The sequence below is a fragment of the Ciconia boyciana genome, chromosome 3 (genome assembly GCF_034638445.1).
Source record: "Ciconia boyciana chromosome 3, ASM3463844v1, whole genome shotgun sequence".
NCBI lineage: Eukaryota > Metazoa > Chordata > Aves > Ciconiiformes > Ciconiidae > Ciconia > Ciconia boyciana.
Window position 1 is genome coordinate 6539189 of NC_132936.1, and position 27285 is coordinate 6566473.

General features: G+C 45.4%; 1 protein-coding gene across 5 annotated transcripts in view; it reads left to right on the forward strand.

Moving 5' to 3' along the window:
- The window catches only part of RUNX2 (RUNX family transcription factor 2), a 226036-nt gene that overhangs the window by 171667 nt on the left and 27084 nt on the right, over positions 1–27285 (forward strand). The window lies entirely within an intron of this gene.

Genomic DNA, 27285 nt, shown 5'->3' on the forward strand with positions numbered 1-27285 from the left:
GTACCCTTAACATTATCTTTGACTTTGAAGCCTAGAGATAGGTCCCTCAGGTCAGGCTTGAGGACACTGGGGACCGTACGTGGGAGATTGCCCTCTCTTATACAGTCGACACCTCAACTGAGCAGCTGACTCCAAACTTGCTGAAACAGAGGGAAAAACTCCTGTGACTTTGTAAAGGGCTTTAGATCGAGCCCTTCTCCTGAAAATGTGCCAAGCCAGGGTCCTTCTACTGGCTCTAAATTTGTTTTTTATGAAAATGGTCCCATTAGCACCAAAAGAAAAGCTAGCTATGTTTTGATTTTAGCAAAAATTTAGCTTTGAGAAAAAAACATGCTAATTAACTTGTTAACTGAACCCATTAAATATACATCTCCAAATCTTCCTGACAGTAACGTAAATCACCAGCACTGGGTTCCCAAGATGCAAGGAAAGTTGCTCGACTTCGGAATGCGTAAACATTTTGTGGAAGAAATTGTGACTTCAGAGAAAGTACAAACAAAGCAGCCTGTTTGTTTGTGTGGCTGCCTTCTCGCAGGAGAACAACCGAGAAGCATGGAAAGCCTCGAGTGTCCTCCATGGTTCGTGTTTGTAGCTGTTATCCGAAGGGGACAGAACAAAGACTTTCCTATTTATAGCCAAGCGACCGAAAGCAAAAGCGCTCAAGTGATGAAAAGGCACAGTCTACCATTGTCGAGGCTTCTGAAAAGAACACAAACCATAGTTTATCAAAGAGCAGTAACAAAAAGGATTTTGCTGGGTGGAAAATAAATGATGTTTTTCCATTGAATCCACCATCCCACATGATAATTTTTTTCTGGATTGGTCACACTTCATCAGAGCAGTGATTACAGACTGGGGGGAGGTAGGAGGAAAAACACGTGTCTACGTATGTGTGGAGGAAGTGCTCAGCAAAACCCACAGTCTTATTATTTCCATTTTGCAGGAAATACCAATACTACGTGTCAGAGTCAAACTGTTATATGACATCACCAAAAGGGTAGATTTTGATTTAAGGAATAAGATAAGCTCTGCTGTTTGTGCTAACAGCTGCTTTTAATGTTTATTTTAAAAAAATGAAATTATATACAATAAATAAATAGGCTATTTCATCTACTATACCAGGTCTTATTCAACATCTTGCCACAGTATCAAATGACTTCATCTCTCTGCTGTGTTATATTTACGCTACTACCAAGGCATTAGGAAATCAGAGTTACCCAAATACATTCTAAAGAAAAGATCAGCTGTAGTGTGACACAAAAATCTTTTTTTTTTTTTTTTCCTTCTGAAACAGAGTTTTTCCGAAAGAAATTCTTTTGTTTCAGGAAAGCGTTTTTTTTCATCAAAGTCTCTTTGTCAGGGGTGCGAGGGGGAAGTGAAAGTTTATTTGAATCATAGTTTCTGATAGTTTATCATAGTTTCATGGGATTTTTCCCCACTTCTAGCTTTGCTTCTTCCTTGGGGCTTCCTGGTACTACGACAAAACTGCTGACCAACACCACTCCATCTCAAAAATCAAGTCATAATGCTTCAAAATCCAATATTTACGTCAGAGTAACTGGAACAAGTAAAGCCTTACCAGGACTTAGCTTATAGCTTATAGCGACTCAATTTATATGTATCAGTGTTACAACCTGCTATGGGAACGCGTCTACTCCACCTCACCACCACCTCCTCCTCCTTAATGCAACATCGCTGTTAACTAGCCTGCACTGGTTTCTGGCCTCATGCGAGGGTTTTCTTGGACATGTTAGCGGGGCGTGTTACTGGGTTGTGTTACTGGGAGCTGGGAGTGCTGGAGAAACCAGAGCTACCATTGGTGATGCTGAATTTAGGAGGCAGGCTGGGGCTTGGTTGTAAGGAGGGGCCATGTCCAGGATGGGAGCAGAGAGGCAGCAAAAAGGCTCGGCAAGTGATGGGACTCGGGCAGGAAAGAGCTGAAAAGCTTGAAATGTCCTACTCATCGATGACCTGCCTCAACAGAGCTAGGCCCACCTAAACCATTTGTGAATTTGACTTTCCAACTGGAAGACGGGACCTGCCAAAGTCCCTGAAGATGAAGACATGTTGCCATTGCTAACTCTGGGAGAAAAGTCAAGGATGGGATGGGATGGGATGGGATGGGATGGGATGGGATGGGATGGGATGTTTTGGAAAATCCCAGCGAGACATCTCTAGGCGAACAATTTGACCTGAGATTGTCGAAAAAGGTTGTTTACATTTGTGCATTTGAATATAAAAGAAAGGTAAACAACTTGCAGGGAGAGAGGGAGGAGCTATATAAATATATATAAATTCATGGGAAAGAGGCAGGTCCACACTGGGGCATGCAAGCCATCAGTGGCTGCTGCCCTCTCCACTTGCACAGCTCCCAAGGCACTCTTGAAAAAGCCGGTTTTCAGAGGTAATAAGATCGTGTGTGAGGCTCAGATAGAGTCAAGGTGAGATAAAAGGAGACTGCAGTCTTAAGGGGCATGACTGTCCAGACATGCCTCCTACAGCCCAACCATATGACAAAGCGAGAGGCAACTCTGAGAAAGTAAAGGCAATAGCCAGAGGAGCCCACTGCAGGGGGAGATGGTACCAAGTAAGGATCTTGCTAAGATGAAAAAAACCCTCTAGCGCAGGGCATGTTAAAGGAATTCAATGCATTTGCAGGCAACAAGTGAACCAGTTTAAGAGAAAATTAAGAGAAAACAGAAATCAAGCTCTCAACCTGATTTACCCTTCCTGCAATGTCATGAAAATTGGAGAAAACCAGGTTAAAATTTACCTTGTCCCTCCCTAAGCCACTTGTGCATCTGGAGTTTGTGACAATGATGTGGACGGGGCGGGTGTGAAGGATCTGGCTTGCTCTGGGTCTGGGCTGTGAGCTGGCTCGGTGCTGAGGCTCCCAAAATCAGACGGGCACAGTTAAACTCTTTGCAACTGCCAAGGGCTGCCCTGGCAGAGACTTCAAAAAAGGCTTGCTAATTCCCTCAAAGCAGACCTCAGTTCTTCTGCTTTTACACCCACTCCACTATGATCAGGTGGAGCAAGGGTGAACCTGGGCACAGGAGCAGGAGGCTCTCAGATATTCTAATGCAAATCGCTCTTGTTTTCCTTAGATTATGGAAGGAGGTGGGGAGAACGGGAAAAGAGGTGGTCCATCTGGGAGAGAAGGCAGAGATTACACAAAATAATTGATGCCATATGAGCACAAAGTCGCATTTTCTTGCAAATGTCCACAGCACAGAGCCGTGATGGGCAACGAAAAGATGACAATAAAGATGGTTATCCAAAGAAAAGGCATTTCAGACTGAAAGCCAGTCTGAAAGGGGACATTTATACTAATAAATTAAACAGTTCAACGGACACATTGATTGTCTGTTATTAGCCTGGACTTGCCCTAACAATCGTTAGGAGAGGCCTGAGCAAGCTTTTGGCCCGGGCTCTCCCATACAATGCCTGGCACAGCTCAGGAGCCAGCACAGGCCAGGGACCGTTCCCAGTGGGCAGTTTGGATATGACCACCCTGATCTGGAGGCTAAATTGAATACCGTGGACATGGCCAAGCCATGCCTGTTGGCCTTCTGTCCTAAGAATGGGCCCTGGTCCTTTTTTTTTGATGTGGCCAAGCGTATTCATTTTGTTATCTTTCCAAAGCATTTAGCTGCACCCTATCATCAACGTGTCTGCGTGCTTCCCAGTCCATGATGTATTTATCTTTGCAACCCATCTGGTATGTAGGAGAGAGCTATTAACCTTATTGAAGCGAGGGGGACGGAGGCGGAGGGAATGCTGTCTGCACACCAACGCACAGCGGCACAGTCGGACGAAACTGGCTCCGGGCAAGTTAACGAGGTTAAACATTGTAAAGACGTAGCGAGGACCTTGAAAACGTAGTGTATGCCTGTTTCTTCAATCAGCTTCTAGCTTCCCAGCGTGGAAACTGTGGTGTCACGTCTTCACTGTGGTTTTGACCCGTGCTAAGCAACGGCGATGTACCTACCTGCGCTATGACCACACCAGTGCTCGGCTGGGAGTGTGGGCACACAAACAAGTTGCTGCGGCGTAAACAAGGGCGTGAGCTTTCTCCTCCAACTCTGTACCTGTGCGTGCTTGTTACCCCGAGGTGCCGATGATGAGTGTCGGGTACTGGGTACCCATCCTCTCTGCTACGGAAAAGCAACCTGCTCCCAGGGCATCGGCGGGCGAAGCAACACACTTGCGATGGCGAAGATGACTCACTTGGAGGTTCTGCCGTAGCTCACCCTGTGGGAACTTGTTTATATGCTCGTACAAAGTGACTTGCCCCCAGATCACCCTAGAAGACTGCGGCGGAGGCAAGGGTGGAACTGGTCTCTACTGAACCGCCCACCTTAACCGCTGAGCTGCCCTTTCAAGCTCGTCAGTTATTAACGAGCGTATTTCTTAAGCACCAGCAGTGTGTTCATAGCTATTAAAAATATAAAGGAGCTATGAGCTTTGACCTGCCCTCTGTTCCACCCGTGTCAGATAGCCACTGAAATGAAGAGGTGTTTATTTGCCTGGAAGTGTGGAGTCTTATGTCAGCTCCCGGCATAGGAAGTAATTTTGCTGGGGGTCTGATCCTACTGCAGGGGAAAGGGCTGGTGCTTTTGTTTCTGTTTTACCCTGAGCATGGTGCCTGCGCTCTCGGCATACCTGGAAAATTATCCCGCTTCGCAGCCAGCGCTGGTTCCTGGCCACCCCTGCTACACACCAGGCTAAATTGGGAAACTAAACTCCTTTTTTTTTTTTTCCTGGTGTATGGCTGGCCTCCCCACCTTGCCGCTCATGAATGCCTTGCTGAGTTAGCTGTGATTTGGAAAATTAATTGACTCGGAGCCTACTGCTGAAGCAGCCTCAAACGCAGAACACCCAAGACGCAGCGGTAGCAAGGTCAGAGGAGGTGGGAAATTTTGCGAGAGAGGTAGCAAGCAATAAGCAGAGCAGAATATGGGCACCGGTGGGGAAATGTAAAAGGAAACCATTCAGATCAGACACGGCCATGGGAGACAAGGCAACGGGACCTTGGGAGGCTTTGGTATTTACTGGGGGAGCTGGCAATGCCTGTGGCGGGGAATGCCCTGGGCTCACTGTGGGAGGTGGGGGTCTCAAGAGACCCCTTGCCTCTAGCCAGGACGTGCAAAGAGCACCCTAAGGACCATCTTCTGTGAGTGCAGAGAGCAGCGTCTTTGCTGTGTAAAGAAGTCTTAAATTATGTAGTTTATCTCCAAGGCACACCATCTGCCTTGGAGTCAGCCCCTCGAGATAAAAAAGGAACAAGGGCCAGGGGCAGCTCCATAAGGGCTTTTCTCCTATGGCTTCAATTCTTTTGCTCTCATTTTATGAATCTTCACAGAAAGAAAGAGCTCTCAGAGCGCGCCTGTTGTCTATGATACAGAGAGCATGCCAAAACTTCTGCCTGCCCTCATTTACTGAGGTTCAGCTCTTCAAAAGTAGCCGGGCAGTGAAATGCCATGGAACTCCCTAAGTTACCGAAATGCCTTTGCAGAACCACTCTTCAGGGCCTGTCTGTGTGTAACCCTGAGCAGGTCGTGCAAACGGGACAATTCAGGCACGCAATCGAGTGCTGGCAGCCTAATCCCTTCTCGTTCACGGCTGGCTGATGGACAGGGATGAACAGCGAGCGCGCTTCCGTCCGCCTCCGCTTGTGCGGCAAGGCAACACAGCCTAAACCCCTGGTGAAAACACGCTCAGCTAAATCACATTAATTCCCATTTGAGGTGGCCCAAGGGCACATGCACAGACAGTTACGGAGGCTCAGCTGATAGAGAGGCGATTTGTTAAGCCGCTGTCACTCCTGCGCGCGTTTGAACTTTCCCTGCCTGCATGACGAGGAGGATGCTGACATTTCCGAGCGGAACGGCGCGAAGGAAAGGCAGTTCTGGGGGTTGAGTAGCTGACATTTGTGAAAGCTGGCACTCACCTTGGTTAGCCCATGCTGCAGACACCGGGGGAAGCGGAAAAGCACACGATATGCATACGTGGTGTCTTATCCTCAATTTCTTTGGGACCAGGAGCTGGAGTTGCTATCTCAGGAGCTGCAAAACAGGATGGTGTAGGCTCACGTTGAGGCTGCGGAAGGGATACTTGCCCAGTGGGGAAAAAAAAGTTCCAATGGATCTGATTTAATTATAGTTTTACATGGCTTTGTCACCAAGCGTGTGTCAAGCTTGTCCTCAAAACGCCTTGCCATGGTGAATGACACAACTTTCCCTCCAAGGGTAGGGGGAAACCAACCTGCTTCAGATACCGCTGGAAATCTGCAGCAAAGATGGGAACAGACCTCTGCTCTCCCCAGGTCAGATGGGCTGGGCCAGAAGGTGGTCTGGGATGGGAGCAATGGGGAAAAACATTTCCACCCCTCATCACTTTGTCTGGGTCAAGTCTTCTCGTTTCTCAGGTGTGGGGGAAACTGAGGCATAGGACACGTGATGGTGTCTCAGTTGGCAATTTCTGCTGATGTTCAGCTTGCCGCTGCCTGGAAGCTTTGTGGCATGTTTTAAAGCTAAATTGTGCAAATGAGTTTGGTCGTTATTATCAGGCAAAAAAAAAAGACCGTTTGTATACAGCTACCAGATTGCTGAATCGTAGTGGCACAAGGTCGAAGAGCAAGCCTGTGACAATGCTGGCAATCAAGCCCCGCTCCTAGACTCCCCACCTAGTTTCTATTCATTGCTTGTTTAGGGTAATGAAGAGCAGACTGAGGGAACTGGGGTTGTTTGCTTCAAGAGGCTGTTATTAAAAAAAAACCCTACTGCAATCTAATTCTGGCCTGGGCAGTGAAGAGCAAGTTTTCTGAGCATCTTTGCCTTACGAACTTCCCCAAATCCACAATTTTATACAGGTTCCTGTTTTATATCTAATTTTGAAAGTGATTAATATCAAGCAAATAACCGTTTGATACATTTCTCCTCACTGTCGCGCCTATGATATCCACGGCAGATCTCTGCCCGGTGACTCTGAAGGGGCAGGCTGGGACAAATAGCCCCTCAAACGCTCAGGAGGAGCATCGTCCTCTTCGCTTTCCCAGTTGATATCCTCATAAACAGCCTATGCCAAAGCCTTTATGAAATTCAAGTCCAGCTTCACATTTCATTGAAAAACCTTTAAGAAAAGCCATTTTTCATACTTAAGACTTTTTCAAATCTCCTCTAACCAGTTACATTCTGCATTGTATCTTTTGAATCTGGCCATTGTCCAACGACAATCCTTAAAATCCCTTTACAGTTTTAAAGGAAAATACAAGCCCTCATTTACCACTGGATCCAGCCTGAAAATAAAAGCTTAATGCCTTGACAGGCCTGGATATTTTTTTGGGTCCTAAGTCTGATTTATGGTGGTAGCCAGCAAACCAGGCTGGTGAAATATTTGCTGCTGCTCGCAGGGATCTGGAAAAATGAAGTGTGAAGTTCTGAAGAGAGCAGGCAACAGTTCTCCAGTCACTAAACACTTCCAACAAGTTGGCAGCGGAACAGAGCTGTGGTCTGAAAGATGAACCTCAAAGGAATAGGGGAGGGGAGCAGTACTGCGCGCAGTGTCAAAATACTGCTGCAGCCTAAAGCTTTCCATACATTCCTGACATCGAGAGGGAAAGAGAAACATTTTCTTCATTATTTATTTATTCTCTTTCTCTTTTTTTTTTTTTGCTTCCCCCTGCAGGGGTTTCACCCGAAGTAGGGAAAAAAATTAAAAGCAACAACAGGAGCATAGGAAGCTGCTTAAGCCCACCATAAAAATGCGCCGGTTAAAAAAAAATATATATGATCCGGTTAGGGGAAAGCGTTGCTTGTGCTTTGCTTGTCGGAGAGCGATGTCAACGAGCGAGGCTGTGGCAGAGCATCTCTAGCCTTTCGAAGTGCCAAAGCCCTGCGATCTGTGGGCGTGGGAGCTGTGATTTTCATTCCCATGAAAAGGGAATTTCCTAGAGGTAAAAGTGAGGTGGGGATTTTTCAGAGCGTTCTTGGAATGAATCACCCCTGCATATGTTTGCCAGGTAAAACATGTGGCTGCTTCACTTTATTTTCTTCAAAGGAAGTTAATATTCATCCCTATCGTGTAGATCATACGGAGACAGAGATAGGCTGATAAATGAGGCGTATTTCAGTACTCGGGGTTTCAATGATCTGCTCTTTAGCCCCTATGAATTAACTGGGTTTCCAGCGTTCACACTGAATAAAAGGGCCAGCACTGGGAGAGCTTACTGGGGCAGTGAAATGGGGATGAGCCATCCCTGAAAAGCCTTCTTTGCCCGCTTGCAGCTCAGAGGGGTTGTCCCTCTCCTTCTTATCCATGTCTTAATCCCACCCCAACAGCTGGGCACACCGTGAAATAAAAGATCCCTTCTCGTCCCCTCTTGCCCAGCAAAGCCCACAGAGGTTTTATTGCCCCCAGGCTCAGGAGAAATGAGGTTGACTTCACCCATCAGTCACGCTGATGCACGTCCAAAGTAACCCTCTTGGCTTTGACAGTTACTTGAAATTGACAGCAGCGAAAGCAGGGAAAATTTATTCTTCCTCACATTTGTGGAAATGAGAATGGAATTATTTTTATTTGTTTGATTTTTTTTCTTTAAAAAAGAAAAAAAAAAGGTGCACTAACCATTTTGGTTTAAAGTTGTCTGAGGTCAGAAGCCGGGATGGTATAACAAAGCACTGCTTGTTTCCAAACACAAGCTTTTGGTTTGGGGAGGAAGAACTGCACGTTCTGGTCATCTTTAAAGCTGGGGAATGTTCTGCCTCTGCCGCGGCACGGACCAGGCTGGGGAGCCGCCCGGGTACCAGCCTGCAGCCTCCCGCCCCAACAGACAACACATATTATTTTTTTTTTTTTCCTTGTTGTTATGAAATGGTTCCCTTTAACAGTAGAAGCATTTACGGGACATGCTCGCAGACAAACTCGTCCGTACCACAGCCGCGCAACCCCAAACCCACACCATCTGTCGCACACAGGCACTCTGTGCCACCCACGCTCCTGCACAGCCGCGACGCAAGCAGGGCTTGACGCTCACACGGGCTCACACAAACCGAAACCGACGGTCGCCACCGAACGCCCACGCAGATGTAGCCAAAACAGGCCCCTTCAGTCTCGCACGTCCTTCCCACCTGCCCCCCGCAACCTGCCAACATCCCGGCATCAAAAGGGAGAAAAATACAAACTGAGCTGCTCTGGGTTTTGCAGTGTTTGTCTCATCCAGGAGCTGCTGGAGAGGCCAGTCCTTACACCCCTGTCCAGGGATCAGATGGTTTTATTTCACAAGAACTCAGCAAAATGCGGAATAAATCCCACTCCCTGAAGAATGGGATCTTCTGAGCCTCTTACCCTCCGTCAACTCGTGGTTTTGCAGGACTGTTAAAATCCTGATGGTCACCCTTTGCTATTTTAGCAGCTGGAGAAAGGGGCTGTTTTTAAAGTCAGTCTTAGAAACATGACTTGTGGCAATAAAAATCTCCCCTTCTTGTTTTGGGGGGTAGTCCAATGAACTTTGTGCCGGGGGATGCTCATAACGGATTCTGCAGGGCATGGGTGCAGATTAGGGATGCGGTGCAGCAAGGCTGTCCTGTCTGGTGGCCACATTGGCCTTTCCTCATGATAGCCCAATCCTTTTTGAACCGCTTGACTCAGAAAGCATTTGCTGGTGCCGATGAGCAGCAGGGCACTGCAGTGCAGCTCTGTGCATGCTGCTGTGGTGTCTTTGAGATGTGGCATGGGGTCTGTGAATCCCCCTGGACCCATCCCCACTGCCCCCCCCCGAGGAGGCACATTGGGGCATGGCACTGATGCTGCCCCAGGAGCACCCCCAGGCTGTAGGGTGTCCCCATCCCACCAGCACTGCCAGCCTGAGGGGTTTCTCAGGAGACCTGCTCGCTTACCCATACCCAATCCCAAGCCTCCCCCAATCACTGGGTTTCTCTTCCAGTTTTGCTTTTCTCTCCTCTCCCCCCTTCCCAGGGCTTCGGGGCCCCTTTCACACCCCCAGTTACAGCTTCAGAGCTGCGGCACGATGGTTCCCGGCTCTGGGAGGGCTCCAGCACATGGTTCACCTCGTGGTTAGTGAGCTCCCCGCAGCACCGGGGACAGGAACCCACTTCCCTCGAGGGGGCCTCCGGACCCGGCATTGATGGAGGTAGGACACTGCCCCAAGTGGCATCAAGGGGAGCCAGATGGCTTTCTGAGCTAGACAACCTCAGCAGGCACCTAAACACCTCCAAAAGTGGTGTCCCAGGCTTCAGTAAAGCAGCAGTAAGAGCTGAAAGGGTGCTGCAAGCACCTAGGAGGCTGCACGGTGCCTCGGTGTGCAGGGAACGGGAGCACATCCATCCCTGAACCAGAGGGGATTCAACCCTGAGCCATCCACTTCCAACACCATCATATTCCTGCAAAGCATTTCTGCAGTGCTTTATGGGCACCGAACGCATGGTGGTAACAGCCCTCTACCTCAACACACCATTTCTGAAGTTCATATCCCAAATGGCAAAAAACACACAAAAAATTGCTCACAGGTGCTTTAATTGTCCCTCTCACTGGCACTATCTCAAAGTGCCTCGTAAGCTTTGCAAATCAAGTTTCATTTATTTTTCCTGCTGCAAAGGGGTGGCCATCATGGAGGCAGAAAGTGGCCATAGCTAATGAATACTTAATGACATTACTCAAGTGTCCATAGTAGGAAATGAAGCCTCCTACATCGAATTAAATCCGGATGGATAATTCAGATCTGAAGACTATTGACTGTGTTGTTCAGCCTTGTAGCTCTGAATTGTATTTTTGGCTGGGCTGGTTTGGGGTTTTATTTTAGTCACCTTAAATGTCGGGGTGACACTCTCTGCCTGCTGTTCTAGGGTTAACCTGAATTTAGATTAAGCTACAGAGGTGTTACGTTGATAACACCTGATGACATGATGTGAAATGATATGATATGATATGATATGATATGATATGATATGATATGATATGATACGAGTTGGCAGTGCATGTGCACAGCCCAGAAAGCCAGTCTTATCCTGGGCTACATAAAAAGAAGTGTGGCGAGCAGGTCAAGGGAGGTGATTCTCCCCCCCTCTACTCCACTCTGGTGAGACCCCACCTGCAGTACTGCACCCAGCTCTGGGGTCCCCAGCACAAGAAAGACATGGACCTGCTTGAGCAAGTCCAAAGGAGGGCCATGAAAATGGTCAGAGGGCTGGAACACCTCTCCTATGAAGGAAAGGCTGAGAGAGTTGGGGTTGTTCAGCCTGGAGAAGAGAAAACTCTGAGGAGACCTTATTGCAGCCTTTCAATACTTAATGGGGGCTTATAAGAAAGATGGGGACGGACTTTTTAGTAGGGCCTGTAGCGATAGGACAAGGGGCAATGGTTTTAATCTAAAAAATGATAGATTCAGACTAGATATAAGGAAGAAATTTTTTAGGATGAGGATGGTGAGACACTGGAACAGGTTGCCCAGAGAAGTTGTGGATGGCCCATCCCTGGAAGTGTTCAAGGTCAGGTTGGACGGGACTTTGAACAACCTGATCTAGTAGATGTCCCTGCCCATGGCAGAGGGGTTGGACTAGATGATCTTTAAAGGTCCCTTCCAACCCAAACCATTTGGTGATTCTATGATTCTATGTTAGCTCGTACCATGCCTGGGTGACACAAGTGCAACCCTCCTGCTTTTTAGTAGAATTCCTCTATTTTAATCCAGTGATTAATGGTAAAAGCATCAGCAGGGTTGCAAGAACTGCTTTGCTGTGTGTCTACCCAACACACACTGTCACCACATGCATGATAACCTTAGTAAACCGCTGAACTTTGTATGTGGAGGAACACCAAATAACATTTTTCTCATGGAGCCCTTGGGGCTGGCAGGCGTACTCTGAGCTGCCTGGCTCTGAGCGGGTGGGAAATTAAATGCTGTGCTTGAGCTTGGGTTTTTTTGAGAAGTTTGAAGGGAACTTTTTCCTGTGAAATGGTTGGAAAAGGTCTTTTTCCTGTAAACAATTTCCAGTGGAAGCGCTCCTGGCCTCCCTTTGTTGGGACGTCCAACCTGAGCCTCACCCCAAAGAAAGACCCTTTTGTTGAGCAGAACAATGTGGCCACGCAGAGAAGTGGGATCAGCTCCCACTAGCAGGGTAGGGTTTCTCTCACCTAACTTTAGCTGCCTAAAACCTAGGTGTCTAGTCTAAACCCGTCATTCAGCCTTCTGCTAACGACCCTGGGGAGATGGAGGCACCTTCTCGGGGCCGTTCACTCCATCTTCGGGCAAAACAAATCACTCTTGGGAAGTGGCCGGCTCTCCCGTGGCTGGGGAGAGCCCGCGAGACAGGCTCTGCGCAGACCACTGGCGTGGCGATGGCTAATTAGGTGAGATGAATCGCACCCCAAGGAAATCGAGGTAGCTAACGAGTTGCTAGAGTATGTGTTTGTGGAGAGCTTGCCCACACAAAGCGTGACCGGGCTGAGGGCTCTTTGGGTAGCTGTAAAAGATGAGGACTGAAAAGCTGAGCGTTGCAAGAAAGGGGTTTTTTTATTATTATAGTCATACCGTGCACTTTGCTGATGATCATCCACTGAATCAGCTTGTTGCATCTCATTTTACACCTAAATGGTAAGATATCGGGGAACTTTAAGATATGTGAGAAATCAGCTCATGCCTTAACCTGTTTTTTTAGGCATCACTATGATAAATATTAAGGAATAATGCTGTTTTATTCTGAATTCCTACACAGAGAGCAGGAATTCAGTATCTAGTCCCAAATAAAAACCCTTATGTTTTGGCAATGGCATCAATAGGATAAAACCTCATTGCAAGTACAAAACGACTTGATCAGGTTTTCTTTTAAAATTTGCATCTAAAATCATGTAATCCCGCTACTTCTTGTTGAAACAGGATTAAGCACTTTAGCAGAGACCTGGTTTTTTGTTGTTTTTTTTCTTTCCTCCACAAGTGCGTGTTAATCTAACCTAATCAAACACGCTGGCCTCGGACGGATGTGTCTGCTTTCACCACGTCAGGAGCTCTGTCTTTCGAGTCCGGGGGCGCGCAGGATTTAACAAGCAGCTTGTCGAGCATTTGTTAGCTCTTCTAAAAGGTGATTATTGCCAAATGCACATTCTCGGTGGCTCATTAAATGCTTTCACGTGACAAATCCATGCAGCATTTTGTGTGTATGAACCCGAGGCTGTCACCGTTTAGAACAAAATGCTAAATATTTACTGGCAAGGCAAGCTATGAGTATAAATATTTACACCAAGGTACAATTAAAAAGTACCATAAAACTGATATGTTATAAAGAATTTATGTGTTGAAACAGCCGAGGCCATTACAAAAGATGTGCTATTTCACGATTATATTATGTGCGGAGATCACAGTGTTTAGGTGTTTAATTTACTGCTATCTGGCCTTTGCCGTTTGACTCATTAATCTGTCAGGTGAAGGAGTCCTAATTATATTTCTTGTAACCTGGCAAACTACAGAGAATCGTGCTCATATGGGGAATACATCTTGAAGATTTACTGGTCTGTTGCTAATGGTCCCACAGGGCTCGAAAATGGAAAAAGTATACACAAGAGCAGAAAATGTTTATAAGGGGGAATCTGTCTTCCTAATTATTGCGCTGAATGTATCCTATTGTGCTGAGATAAGAGGAGAATAAGCAACGGCTTATGTAAAACTACTCACAGGACACTTTTGAGGCAGTAATTCATTTGGCTTTGTGCACGAGGCTGCATGCATCCTGAAATTCAACGTCCAGTCGAGGTGACAAGGAGCCTGTCTCACCCTGCTGCTGTCCCCTGCTCTGCCACTGTCCCCGCACGCCTGCTGCCAGGTCCCAGCCAGCACCTTCAGCGGGATGAGTTCAGGGTCATGTAGCAATGGTTCCTTTTCTGGAACTTTTACAACTATTTTGTATTGCCACAATGCTAAAGGTTGATGGGGAGTTAGTAGAGATAAGAAGTGGTTAGCTCAGGGTTAAATAGTAACCTGGCATGAAAGGGTGCAATCCAAATACTAGAGCACAAGGCTGATGAGGAGCGGCTGAGGGAACTGGGGTTGTTGAGCCTGGAGAAAAGGAGGCTGAGGGGAGACCTTATCGCTCTCTACAACTGCCTGAAAGGAGGTGGTAGAGAGGTGGGGGTCGGTCTCTTCTCCCAAGTAACAAGCCATAGGACAAGAGGAAATGGCCTCAAGTTGTGCCAGGGGAGGTTTAGACTGGATATTAGGAAATTTTACTTCACTGAAGGGGTTGTCCAGCATTGGAACAGGCTGCCCAGGGAAGTGGTTGAGTCGCCATCCCTGGAGGTATTTAAAAGACGTTTGGATGAGGTGCTTAGGGACATGGTGTAGTGGTGGTCTTGGCAGTGCTAGGTTAACGGTTGGACTCGATGATCTTAAAGGTCTTTTCCAACCTAAACGATTCTATGATTCTGTGATTCTGTGAAATTTTGCTGTTCCTGGCTTATATGGACTTTCACAGTCCGCATCTGCCCTTACAATAAAATGTCCCAACCCACCAGCCCCGAGCTGGGGTATCCTGGGGAAATATCAGTGCAATTGCCTTTTCTTATGCTAGGCATCCACTGCTGGCCACTGTCAGAGGTAAGATATTGGACTAGATGGATCTTAGACATGACCCAGTTAGTCATTTATATATAAGCCCTATATATAAAAGTCATCTCCCCAGGTCAGGGACTCATGGGCAGCATCTGCTGCAAATTCAATAGCAAAGCACAGGGCTTATAAAAAGGGGCAAAGGGAGGAAAGGGAAAGAAGTCAGGATCAGGAGGAAATCTAGACTTCTGGATTGCACTTGTGATCTTGGACCATAAAGGTCCCCTCTCTTGCCTTTTTTTTTTTCTTTTTAATATATTGCTTGATACTGCAGCCATGTGGGGTCTGCCTGTGGCATTATGGTTTTATAGATAACAGGTGTAGCAGGGATGTAGATATCCTGTTGATGAGATGGCATGAAAGTAAGCACGACTGCAAAACCAGTTCCTACCTGTTGTAGGTACCTTGGGCTCCTCATATCTCTTATGCTCTTCTTGTTGTTGCGTTGCTCTTGTGGTTTTTATTCTATATTTTAGGCTTTGGGGTAATGCCTTGTGTCCTAGGACACCCAGGGGTGGTAGGAACAGCTGCTGGGTGAACATGAATGCTTGTGAGCTGGTGAGATTAGCAAAATTTCAGGTGATCCTAGAAGTAGACCGTGCCACCTACCACAAAAGAATATTAAAAAAGCCCCAACATTGAGGACTCTGGGAAATTCCTTCCTGGCCGCAGCTCTGACGCGCAGTTTCGCTCTGAGGAGCTCAGAGTCGTGTTTTTACGGTCAGCGATGAGCACATCGTGCTGAGAGCGCAATGGAAAACAGGTGCAGGGGCTTGTGCCTTCAGCAAGAGTGACCCTTTTGGGGGTGGGAAAACCTATTTCCCTCCAATGTATGGAAGTTATAAATTCACACAGCCTATTGTAGACAGCTGTGGAAATCCCTGCCTCAAAGAACTTGCTGTCTAAATCTTTTACTATGATGTGAATAGGAAAGTGAAAATATGTAGTGTCTAATACACAGATTTTTTTTCAAAAGAGCTGTCGGTGTAAAGCCTGTGGACTAGACATTCAGCCAATATAAACTCAATATAGAGATATGGAATTATTCCATTTTACACCAGTGAAGGGCCTGACTCTATTATTCTCTATGAACTTAAAGAGTATGATCAATGTTTTCCTCTGGCTCAGCATTCGATTAATATCATGGACTAGCCCATAAAACAGACTGGAAACTGCAAGATGTGATCCATTTAATCAGTTTGACAGTTTTATTTTGGAGACTTAACGGAAAAACAAAACCCTCTGCATAGCTATTGATTTAATATGCTTTTCCTTATATTCCCATGAAGGCAAATGAATAAATATTTCTGATGCATAAATTGCTGGAAGAGTGTTATCGCTGTGTTCGGGAACAATTCATGTGGGAGGACTGTAACGTGTCCTATCAGTATATTGTTAAGTCCTGTCAAATGCTAGCAATGAAATAGCTACTAAAATGATATTAATATGAAAACAAATGCAGAAACATATGCTTACATTTACACAAACATACCTCTGGGAGCCTTTTGCATCATGTTCGTTTTCGGAGCTATTTAAAGAGACCGTTGTTCCTCCAAAACCAGTTTTTCTATCTTAGGCTGATATGAAACTGGAAATGTTAGGTTGAGGCTTATCTAAAGAAGTGTCTAGTTGGGCCCAGGTGCTTCTAATGGTTTTAGAGGAGGAGTGAGTGAACCTGCCAGACAGCAGAGAACAGCGCTGCTAACCCAATGCGGGAGCGAACACGGCATTCCCACGAATATGGGAAAGTTTTAAACACACTCATGTATGGACTAGCAGTATCAATTTAAAGGCTGAGCTGGGCTCCAGTCCGGATGCCTACGATGGGATTCATCTCAGCAGCTTTATCTACGCTAGATCTCTGCTACACCTGAGACAGTCCCTGCAGAGAAACTGGGGCTGTCAGCTTGAATCAAGTGCTGGGTCTTTTGAGGTGAGATGAACGACACTGCTGACATGCCCATTCCTCTCCCGGGGCCGGATGGAGAGCCCAGGAAGGTGCCTAGCTTGAGTCTGATACTTACGTTTGATCAGAGAGTGTTGCTCCTTGAGGGAGGGATATGAAGAAATAAATCAGAGAAAATGAATGAAATCAGTTGGCACGGTACAGCAGTACCAACACTAAAAAAAAACCCCTGCTTTTTAAAAAATGGAGTTGTGGATGTTTCTTATGGTTTATTCTGCCTTAACTTAAGGTGCTCGGGGATGAATTTTTAGACTTACATTACAAAAACAGATTTATAATTACCTTTGACATAATCCTCTTAGCCTACCTAAACATAAATAAGAGTTTCCATTTGGGTTCATACTGGTTTAATGAAGTCGTTAAAATAATGTAACTTCTGATGGAAATTCCTCACGCAAGATTATTGCACAAAAGCAAAGTTTTTGTTGATTACTGAAGGTAAGCCCAGCAAGTTCTGCTTAAATATTGGTTCCCTTTTGTCCTGTAGCTTAATTTATTGCCTGTGCTGTCCCTGAGCTTTGTTTCACTAGCAGGTCCTCCAGACCTCCCCTATGAGACTTCTCTTTAATTTACGGGCGCCTACCAAAGCCCAGGGCAGCGCTGCTGAGAGTGAAGATGGCAGGACTGACCAGGCTGCGTGGAGCTAGCAATGCTAGTTTTAGATGTCTGCAAGGTCGGCACAGCTGAGCTGGTGATCCCAGGCTGCCTGTATGCTCCATGGAAAAAAGCAATCACTTCTGGAAGGAATTTTCTACCTAATTTAGTTATCTGCTTTAGGATAAGGTAAATTGGGCATTGCCAGCTTCTCTCCGCTATCTGAAAAAATGGTCTAGGATGACTAGGGGTAAAGATTGCACTGTAAAGAGATAACATGAACACTACCATTTGTTACTATGGAATTAATAATACTACTGTTAAGGCTCATACCTTAGTAGCAGCCAGGCATTGAGCTACAGTGATATCAATTGGATCTAAATAGAAATTAGATGCCCACATAATTCTGGATCTGGTCCAGTGTAGCTTCTAAAACTTCAAAGACAGTATACCTTAAGATTAGAAATTATAATGTATATTTGTAAATAACCTTGTGTAACTCTTTCTGGAGCATGCTGGAGCAAACACCATACATATTGGTAGCCAGATCTTGCATCTTATGCCTCATTAATTTATTTTCCTGGGTAGTCATAGTGAATTGAAAGTGAATAGTGCAAATGAGAATTTGTATGCACACTAGTGCAAGTCAGCTGCAGCTAAACAGTTGCTCAAGACAGCGTAAGGTTTTGGTGTGTCTCAGTTTATAACCTTAACCCTGCCTTTTGCCAAAAGGTGTTGGGAATCAAGAAAAGAACAGGAAATTCTGTATTAGACTGCGCGTTCACACCCTTCCTTACATTTCCTAACAGTAAAAAGAGGTCCAGACGGCTTTCTACATTAAAAAAATCCAGTTTCCTTTCGTTGCACTGCTGATTGAACAGGACGCAATCTTGCTGGCTGAACAACCTTTTCATTTTGGATGGGTAGGGTGTGCCTGGCTTTCCTGCTAGCGACAAGGACACACTTGTTGGAGGACACCACTGGTTTTCTTCTGGCTTTACGAAATGCTATTTTACCTTCTCTTCATGCAACTGCATGGGCCCCTTCACACCTTTGCATGATCTGAATGAAGAAGTGGGCTCATCCCGTGATTCCCTGCACAAAACGATCACATTCTGCCAATGCTTTTGCATGGAAGAAAACCAGATCCCTGGTAGATGGGCAGCAGGAAACACTTCCTTTTTGTCAGTGGCTAAAATGCTGTTGTTTGTTACACCTGCGTGCTGGCCTGTTTAAATAAAGAAAAACACCAGAAAATACAGGAAACGCTTACTCATTTTGCCCTGCCTGCCCATCTGTGGTGTCTATCCTAATGCAAGCAAATACTTTTGCATCTAAATTCCACAGTGGTTTCACTCCTGAAGAGTTGTTCTTGTCCCCATCATCGATAGCAGCACTGAGAAGCCGTAGCTACGACTTCGTATTATGCAAAAACAAGACAAAAGATTTCTCTCTGCTCTTGGCGCTTGCAGTTTCAGTGTCCCAGAGCAGGCTAAGAGAGCGGCTCACTATCTCGGCGCGTTTATCATCAGTTAATTGTAAACACTTGTCGGGCAGATGGAGGAGCCTTCGTCAGCAGCAAGGTCGGAGCGCAGGGTTGCTGTGCGGTGTGACAGGGAATAAACCTCATCCATGAGTGTCTCAAAGTCCAGACATATATAGAAAGAGGAGCAAATTCTTCTCCCCTAATGGCTTTACCGTCTTGTCTGGCTTAAGTGAGAAATAAAGTGCCCAAACATACTGCACACAGTTCCACCGAGTGGGAAAAGGTAATGTTCACCATCGTGTTTGGTTAGACAGGGAGGATGTGCTTAAACCTGCAGTCACCCAGGTGTTTTCACTGCTGACACTTAGTACCCTCCAAAATACTTGTTACTGTCAGCGCCTTTCACTAGAGCAGGGTTTTCTTATTCTCGCAATGCCGCATTGCAAGGAAATTCCGTGTTTTCCTAGCGCAACATCATCGCGGGCATCTTGGCTGTCAGTACCACGTAATGTGTTACGTGATTGCAGAGGGAAGGGGAGATGGACCACGAGGAGATGCCTCGCTGGCGGGGTGGTCTGCGCTGGGGACAGGATGAAGTATGCCTAAATCAGAAGGATCACTTCCCCTGAGTCCCAGGCAGCGAGCAGCTATTTAATACATGAAAGCAACACTGCCATAGTTTAGGACAGAAAGTGAAATTTATTGCCCTATTAGATTAAATGACATAGGAATGTAAAGTAATTCAAATGTAAGCACACAACTGGAATTCGGGCAGCGCATCAGACTTAACACCCTTTTCTCATGAGCAGTTTCAATATCTAAAATTATGAAAGAAAAACAGTTGCTTCTTTTTTGTTTTAATTACTGCTCAGCATTGTGAGCAAAGGAAATATTTAAAGATAAAAATTATTATTTGATTATTAAGCAATCATGCCCAATCCAACAGCACCGAGCCATCAGATGCACCATTCTGGGGTGCACAAAAGCTCCATTCAGACTCCGGAGGATGAATGCCACTTCATACTTATGTAGGATAAAAGTTTCCAGTGAAATGTTAGTAGTGTGGCACACCCAAAAGCAGCCAGTTTACGGGACCTGATACGATCGCAACACATGATCTGCAAACAGACAGATCACCCGATGTTAAGGAGCACCCAAGCACCGTGGAAGAAACAAGGGCTGGTTCAAGCAGTGCGTGTGTGGATTCAGGAATCTGACCCGCTGCAGGGAACCTTCAGGATAAATGATCTATACGTTTGAAACTGTTGTGCTAAAATTCATTATGTTCACCCTAGTCTCTAGCTCTGTGCTCAGCAATTCTGAAGTTTTAGTTAAGAAATTGTATCTGTTCTTGTCTGTCTGAAATAATATTCTCTATAGCTCATATTTTTATTATCCCTTTTTCAACCTTATGCTCTGCTACTTGTCTTGCTCTTTTGCTTTTCTGTTCAGACTTGTTTATTATAACCGTAATTATAATATCTGAGCGGCGAAATGTAAGTTGACTAGATTGCTCAAACTGTTATTTTTAATTAAAAACACACAATAATTTCAATATTTTTTCCTCCTACTTCCTCCTACGTATGTCCTATATTTTCTATTTCCCATAGCTGCTCAAAACTGAACTCCCAGTTCTTTGGTAAGCTAATGGACCAATTTCTTTAAAATTCATCAGTGTATTCAGCTTAGAACTAAAGATGTGTGTACACTCAAGAGATAGGTTTACTTGGTATTCTCTTTAAGTGCTTTTTGCTACCAGCTGTCCAGACGAAGTCTAGCTCCATAATTCTAATTCTACCTAATTCCACATTTCTGTACTTCACTTGCATTTGTTAAAGGATTTGTTGAGTACAAACAGGGCTTTTTGGGCACAGAAATAACTACAGGAGCAAGTTTGGATATTTCAGAGCAAAACAGCTGCTTGCTTTTCTTTGTTTCTACTGCATTCAAAGAAACAGGATTTTGTGGGCATATTTCTTAGTTAAACAGGATTACAGTCAAGAAACAGAAAAGTTTTATCTAATAGAAACAGATCTGCTAGAGTCCAGATATTAACTAACTAGTCAGGCCAGAGCAGCCATCCTAGTTTACATGTATTGTCTTTGGATGTGATTTTCTCACTTGCTTAACCCCCATAGTTCCCACTGACTTTTTCTGGACTTCTGGAGGCTCGTTATCCTACAGATGAGGTTGGGACATCATTTCTGTGGTTAGCCAGCGAATCCACAGTTCTCACAAGTGTATCAAACAGTTTGAAAAACTGTTATACTTCATGCTTTGGGGATTAAAATAGTCTTTTGTCCTTGAAGCCTCGATAGTAATCCCTAGAAGGAGGACAGAGGCTGTGCCAGCTTTGCGTGCCTCGGGACAGCTACACCTCTCCCAGAGGTATGTGATGCTGACCACTGCCTAAGGCAGGAGCTCAGGCTCATTGGACCTCAGGTCCTTAATTCGGTGTGGCAACAGTTACGTTCCTGACATCAGTCTGTACATGCCACACATCTAGACAAGTACATGGGGAATATGTTGCTTTCCTAAAGAGGAAGCCTGGATGGAAAGAACCTCTCCTGCCTTTCTGCCAACCCCCCTCTCAGTGTAGGTGCCCAGAAATGATAGAAGTCCCCAGATAATTGACCCAAAAATTCCAGCCCAGGATTTTTTGATATTTAGCTTTACAAGCATCCCTCATCGCAGATCCCAGCAGCCAGCAGAGTGGCAATGTGCCCACTCTGAACTTCTCCTTCTTTGATTTTAGTTCACCTCTGAATATGTGATTATTTCTTACCGGAAATAATTATGTGGAAAAAAACAGTATCTCTCTTCAGCCAGTGACTGCTATTCCCATTGTGCATTGGCTGGTGGAGCAAATGTTGGGATAATATATAGTTCCTCCCTCAAGTATGTGGTCCCTGGTAGTGCCAGACCAGAGTGCAGGGGGGAAACCTCTGCTACAGGACGTGGTAGGATGTAGAGAGGGATTACGTTTCTCTCCATGGGCCCGTTTGGATTTGTTGATAAGGAGTGGGTTTGAGCAATGTTATCATCCAGTCCTGGTCTCACATCCTTCTGCCACTAACACTTGACATTTCTTCCCTTTTGTCCTCACCCAGAGCTAGCGACGTAATTCAAACAGAAAAGCTTTACTTTGCAAAGTCTGTTTGCCAGTGATAAATGGTGCACATGATGGATGGCTGTGGTCTTCAAGATGATGGAGGTGAACAGCAGGGTGCTGCATGGATTTGTGCTAGCAGCAACATTATTTAATACTTTTATTAATGGTCTGGAAGGAGGTGTAACCAAGTACATTAACTAGATCTGCACACGACACTGCGCTGGAAAGAATGGTAAACCAAGTGAAGACAGAGAAATAACACTAATGGAACCAGAGGTTAGAAATATGAGTAGGGAACAGAATGAGATTCTGTCTGGAAAAAGGCAAACTAATAAATCTGGGAATAACAATCCAAAACACAGATATTTAATAGGAGGGTGAGAGATCTGAAAAAACACTGATGTTCTAAAACAGTTCCTAATGGTGGTTAAGAGTGACTAGGAAATGGTTGTACAATGTAAAACAGTGGAAAAAGGCAATTTTGGTTTGTAGAATAAATCCAAAGGTATCTTGCCCTGGCACAAGGGCTTGTCCCTCCTTGTGGGTATGACTTTCTACAGTACTTTGGGCCCTTACCTCCAAGCTTTATCTGTGAGTAGAAGCCCACAAGTAGAAAAATGGCTTTACAGCCAACACTTCACAGAAACACAGATCTGGAGGGCACCTTCTGGACCATCCAGTCCTGCATCTGCTTATTGCGGGAGCAGTATCGGTCCATGTCACTCTCTTGCCCTCTCTGCTCAGCCCTTCTACAACCCTGCTAGGAGGATAAACCAGGGCTTCTCTGATGGTACTTTTGATGACTGGCAATTTCGACGTCAAGAACAGAAAAATGTGAAGGAGCACAAGCTAATCCCAACAAAATGATATGAATGGGTAAGGAGATGAAGGCTGGATTTTTTACAGAGAAAAATCCAAACAAGATAATGAATGTTCAGTGGGACCATTGCTATTCCTTTCACTCAATGCACTTAAGTTGTAGGTACCATTTTCTGATACCTGTAATATTTGTGTCAATTAATTCCATGGCATAAATTTAAACCAATAGGCGGTGCCATGTGGCAATGGCTATTTGCCAAAAGAGGACTTAGAAACACCGTAGGAATCCTCAGGTGGGACTAAACAAACAAAAAGATTACTAAATATCAAGACTTTTCGTAAAATGATTTGTGCTAGATTGCTGAAGGGTCTTAAAAGTGTGTGGTCATTGTAGTCACCAATTCAGCAGCATGCTGACGTGTGTGCAAACCTCAGGGGTGTGATGAAATATAAAGGTAGATGCAGCAAGCTGGAAATCTGTCCCACATGTACTCACTCGAGGGCAACCATCCCTCACCAATGAGAGCAGTTAGCCCCATGGGGAAGGGATGCTGTGAAAAGCGCTTGCTGGGATGGCAAGCACAGTGTAAGCACAGGGGTCACTGCCTGCTGTTCTTGATAAATGCTTCGTGCTGGGTACTTGGTGCTCTGGAAATGGCAATTAAATTATTTAAAGCGATAACTTGTTCTTGGTATCGATTATAAGATGGATAAGATGTGTGTGCAAGAAATACAGCTGCTATGAGCTGCCTCTCCGGAGGAATTCTCTGTCAGCATGCAGAGCTGAGAGTGGTACAAGCCAGGAGTTCCTGCTTTTCATAATGAAAACATATGATTGTTTCTGCTCCAGGCCCTAATTAGCGGTAGAACTGGTTGTACGCTTGGCCCGCACCATTATTCTTTGTGGAAAGGTTGTCTTCTTGCGCTGGAGCCCATCTGGGTTGCTCCCAACCATCCGGCAACCTGAGACATAAGGAAAATGAGAGGTGGGATCTGTGAACTCAAATCCTCCACTTATACAAACGCCCCTTGGACACTGTAGTATCTCAGAGATTTTTGGTTTATTTTGTTTTGTCTTGCTTTTAAATGCTGATTATTAAGCAAGCTGTGAGAATAAGAGGAAGGGTACATTTAGCTTACAAACAGCTCTCACATTCCCTCATCAATCTCCTCACCGTCCTGAGGATTGAGGAAGATTTAGGAAAATGTCCTATTTAGCTAAACAGAACCCAAGTCTATTTTGACCTGTAGGAGAGAAACAGAAGGACCAAGCTGCAACATATATCCAAATAAATTGGTATGTGTTCACTAACTGAAGCAAAAAGTCTTTTACATACTGAGAGCCACTTACTCTCCTGTACTCTATGGTACCTCCGCTGCAGGCTGGTGAATTGCTCTGACATTGTAAGGCATTTTATTTTCTAAAATAAACCCATCTAGCCTCAAGTATGTATCATCCGCTTAGTCACAGAGTGGAAACGCAGCTACCTCTAGGGTGGAACAGAGAAACCACCCGTATGAGCTTCACTGCAATATTAACTCTCCAGGCTGGAGCTTTTCATAGCTCTGCTCTCAAACCCATAATTAAAAATGTTAAGTTATAAGGAGCTGTGTTAGTGTCAGAGTGCAATTGCCCATAGAGGAAAACCTTTGTTAGAATATTTTTCTTCAGTCAAATCTCTTTATTCCTAGGAGTCCTCTGATACAGGCATTAAACTATATCAACGCTGTTTGTAGTAATATAATAATTCCAGGAAAAAAAAATATGGCCACTGTATGAAACACCTGGGTATATCATATGTTACTAATCTTGATTAACCACTTCAGTCTGTTGTAAACAAGGCCAGTTAGAAACAAGCAATGTAAACGGTCCAGTATTGGAGCTCAGTTGTTAAAATAATCCCCTATCCGTTATCCCTGGATGGTCTTTCAAAACGGAAAAATATTCTAAATGAGAATGTGAAATCTAAGAGTAAAGTGAGCAGGACCTTGCATTATTCTCCTGGCATGAATAGGGGTGGTGAAATGATTGGCAGGACTGTGTTTATAGCTCCAACATGGGAACCACTAATCCCTGTTAAATCTCCTGAGAAACAGCCTCACAGCATCACACAGGTCAGTGAAAACTAGGAAGCTGCAGGATATGAAAATCTTGAACCATGTCCTGTTAACTAATAAAATCCTGATTTGGGCATTTCCCCCCCACAGAACTCCACTTTTGCTACTGAAAAAGGAATATATCTGAGGGACGGCTCTCTGGTTGGGGGTCTCATCCCAGTCAGACCCAGGAACGTGAGTCACTTCATGCACGGTGAAATCAGCCCCGGAGCTCGGGGTGTCCTGTCCCTGCTGCAGCCCATGGGAACCGGAGCAGCCCGTACCAAAGTTCTCAGAGCACTGTAGGAGGACGGTTAAGTGCATATAATTACTCATGTGAGCATGTATTTTCAGGATCAAGGCCTAGCCTTTTAGCTAGTGGGCATTCCTCCTTATTCTTATTCTTATTCTTATTAAAAGCAACAATTTTATTACAGTAGCATTCTGGCACCTGTTGTACCAGACATCTACAATTACCTGACCACGGCGCAGTCCCATGTGGGGAAAGACCCTGGTGTGCACCAGCTACCTCCCTGTCCCAACCCAGCCCAGAAGGCAGTTGGGGCTGTTCTGGCAGGTCCCCAGTATGGCAAAGTGGGGGACCAGAATGCCACAGAGCACTCATTTTTCAGAATAAGAGTAGCCTAGAGAAAAAAAAGTCCCATCCCCAAGCTTTTGAACAGAGAGATGAGTGTAGAAGGTCAAGCCGAGGCACACAGAGTTAATGCTTCCTACAAAACATGAAAACTACACAAAATCTGATGTATTTTAGCCATTTCTTTTAGGAAAGGTGAGCTGTACCCTGCCCTGAATGTGCCTATTTCTCCCCACTGACTCTAAGCCTAAACTAGTAGCCCAGGTACAGGCAGCTACACTGCAAATCTCTGCTTTTCATTGCATTAAGCTCACTGCTTGTTAGAAGAAGCACCTGAAACATCATGAACAGACAGCAGCAGACAGCAAAGCCCTCAGGACAGCAACTGAGAGGCCATGCTAGGACCTGAAGGGACTATCAGAGGTCTCAGGGGTGGGCTGAGAACATTAACTCAGCTCCCCTGAGCTTTGCTTAAGCAAGCCACAAACTGTCCATAACATGTTGTTTTTATGGAAAGGTGCCTCTTGCTCATGAGCAAAAGAAGAGATGGAAAAGGGCAGAAAAAGGGGAAGTCAGGCAGTTTTCTAATGCTGGAGACCTGGTGGGTAGAGGTGACTTCCAAACCCCCTGCAGAGGAGTCCAGCTTGACTGTGATTAGGAGCTCCACAGCGTCTCTGAGCTGGTGGCTGAACCACTGCCACAGGACACTGTAGGGCACAGGGCTCACCCCATCTATCTCCAAGGACTTTAGTCTGATTGAGGGGCCTGGGCTCCTTCTGCAGTGCAGCAAGAGAAGCCGCTTTTTCTGATGCCTTCAGATTTTGGGCTCAGCTGTCCTCTAGGATAGTTTCCCCCTCCCCATCAATAACTGTATGTAGTGGAGACAAGGTTCTTCATTTCTGGGGTCTAAGGATGAGGACGAGCTGGGGTCCTCTGCTTTAGGGCTTTGAAATGATTTTAGAGTTGATCACAGATGTCAGTGTAGAGCAGAGAATCCTACAGTGTGCTAAAATGTGAAATAATTAATGGCCGGTGCATGGATTGAACCCAGCTCCTTGCTCCTGCTGTACATCAGTGCTGTGGCCTTCCCACATCATGCAACCCAACACACATTTTAGTACATGCCCAGCTAGTAACTGTGCCCAGCACACCTTACAGCTGTAGGGTGTTTTTTGGGGGAAAAAAAGTCATCTTTGGTAAGCATTAATGTAAAAATAGCCTCCAAAATTTTGTCTTGCTGGTCTCTGCCTGCAATCTTCCTCCTGCCTGTGTCCAAAGCAAATCTGTTTCCCTGACCCTGGGACTTAAACAATTAATTTCCTGGAACTTGTTTGAAAATTCAGCAGCTAACTCTAAAATAAGTATACTCATGGCTTGAAAATGGGAAAATTCTGGCCAAAATCAATTGATATTGGCTAAATGATACTGCAATGTAAGACAGCAGAATTTGGCCCTGATCAGGAGCATAGTAGTCCATATCTCAAAGACCACCATTTCTCAAGGCAGGACTTATGTTTGCCCTAGGTTCCCAGATGTGCCAGCTGCTTGCAAATGTTTGGCATCAGGGCACGTATACAGCCTGTATATGATCCACATCCAGGTCATACAGGTTACAGAAACCCAGGATCGATTGTCTACTGCCCCCAACAGCTGCAGGGAAAAATAACATCTGCATCGAGAGCTCCAAGCAGAAACCTTGGGGAGAAGGCGGCTGTGCTTCCCGAGAGTTTCCCTTGGCACCGTGCGACCCATCGCTGAGTTTGAGAGGCATGAGACACTAAGAGCCCACTGTTTTGAACACAGAAAATAAAGCTGAGTGCAATATTTACGTTTGTAAACTTGCATGTTCTTTTTCTAAAATTTCCCTTACGCTACTCAATTTGATACGCGAGCACAAGAGGAGTCACCTCTTGCTTCCTGCGGAGATGACTATGTAGGGAAGGATCTTTGTAGCTTGCCATCAAAGCGGCAGACAGACAGCTGGGGAACATCCACATCT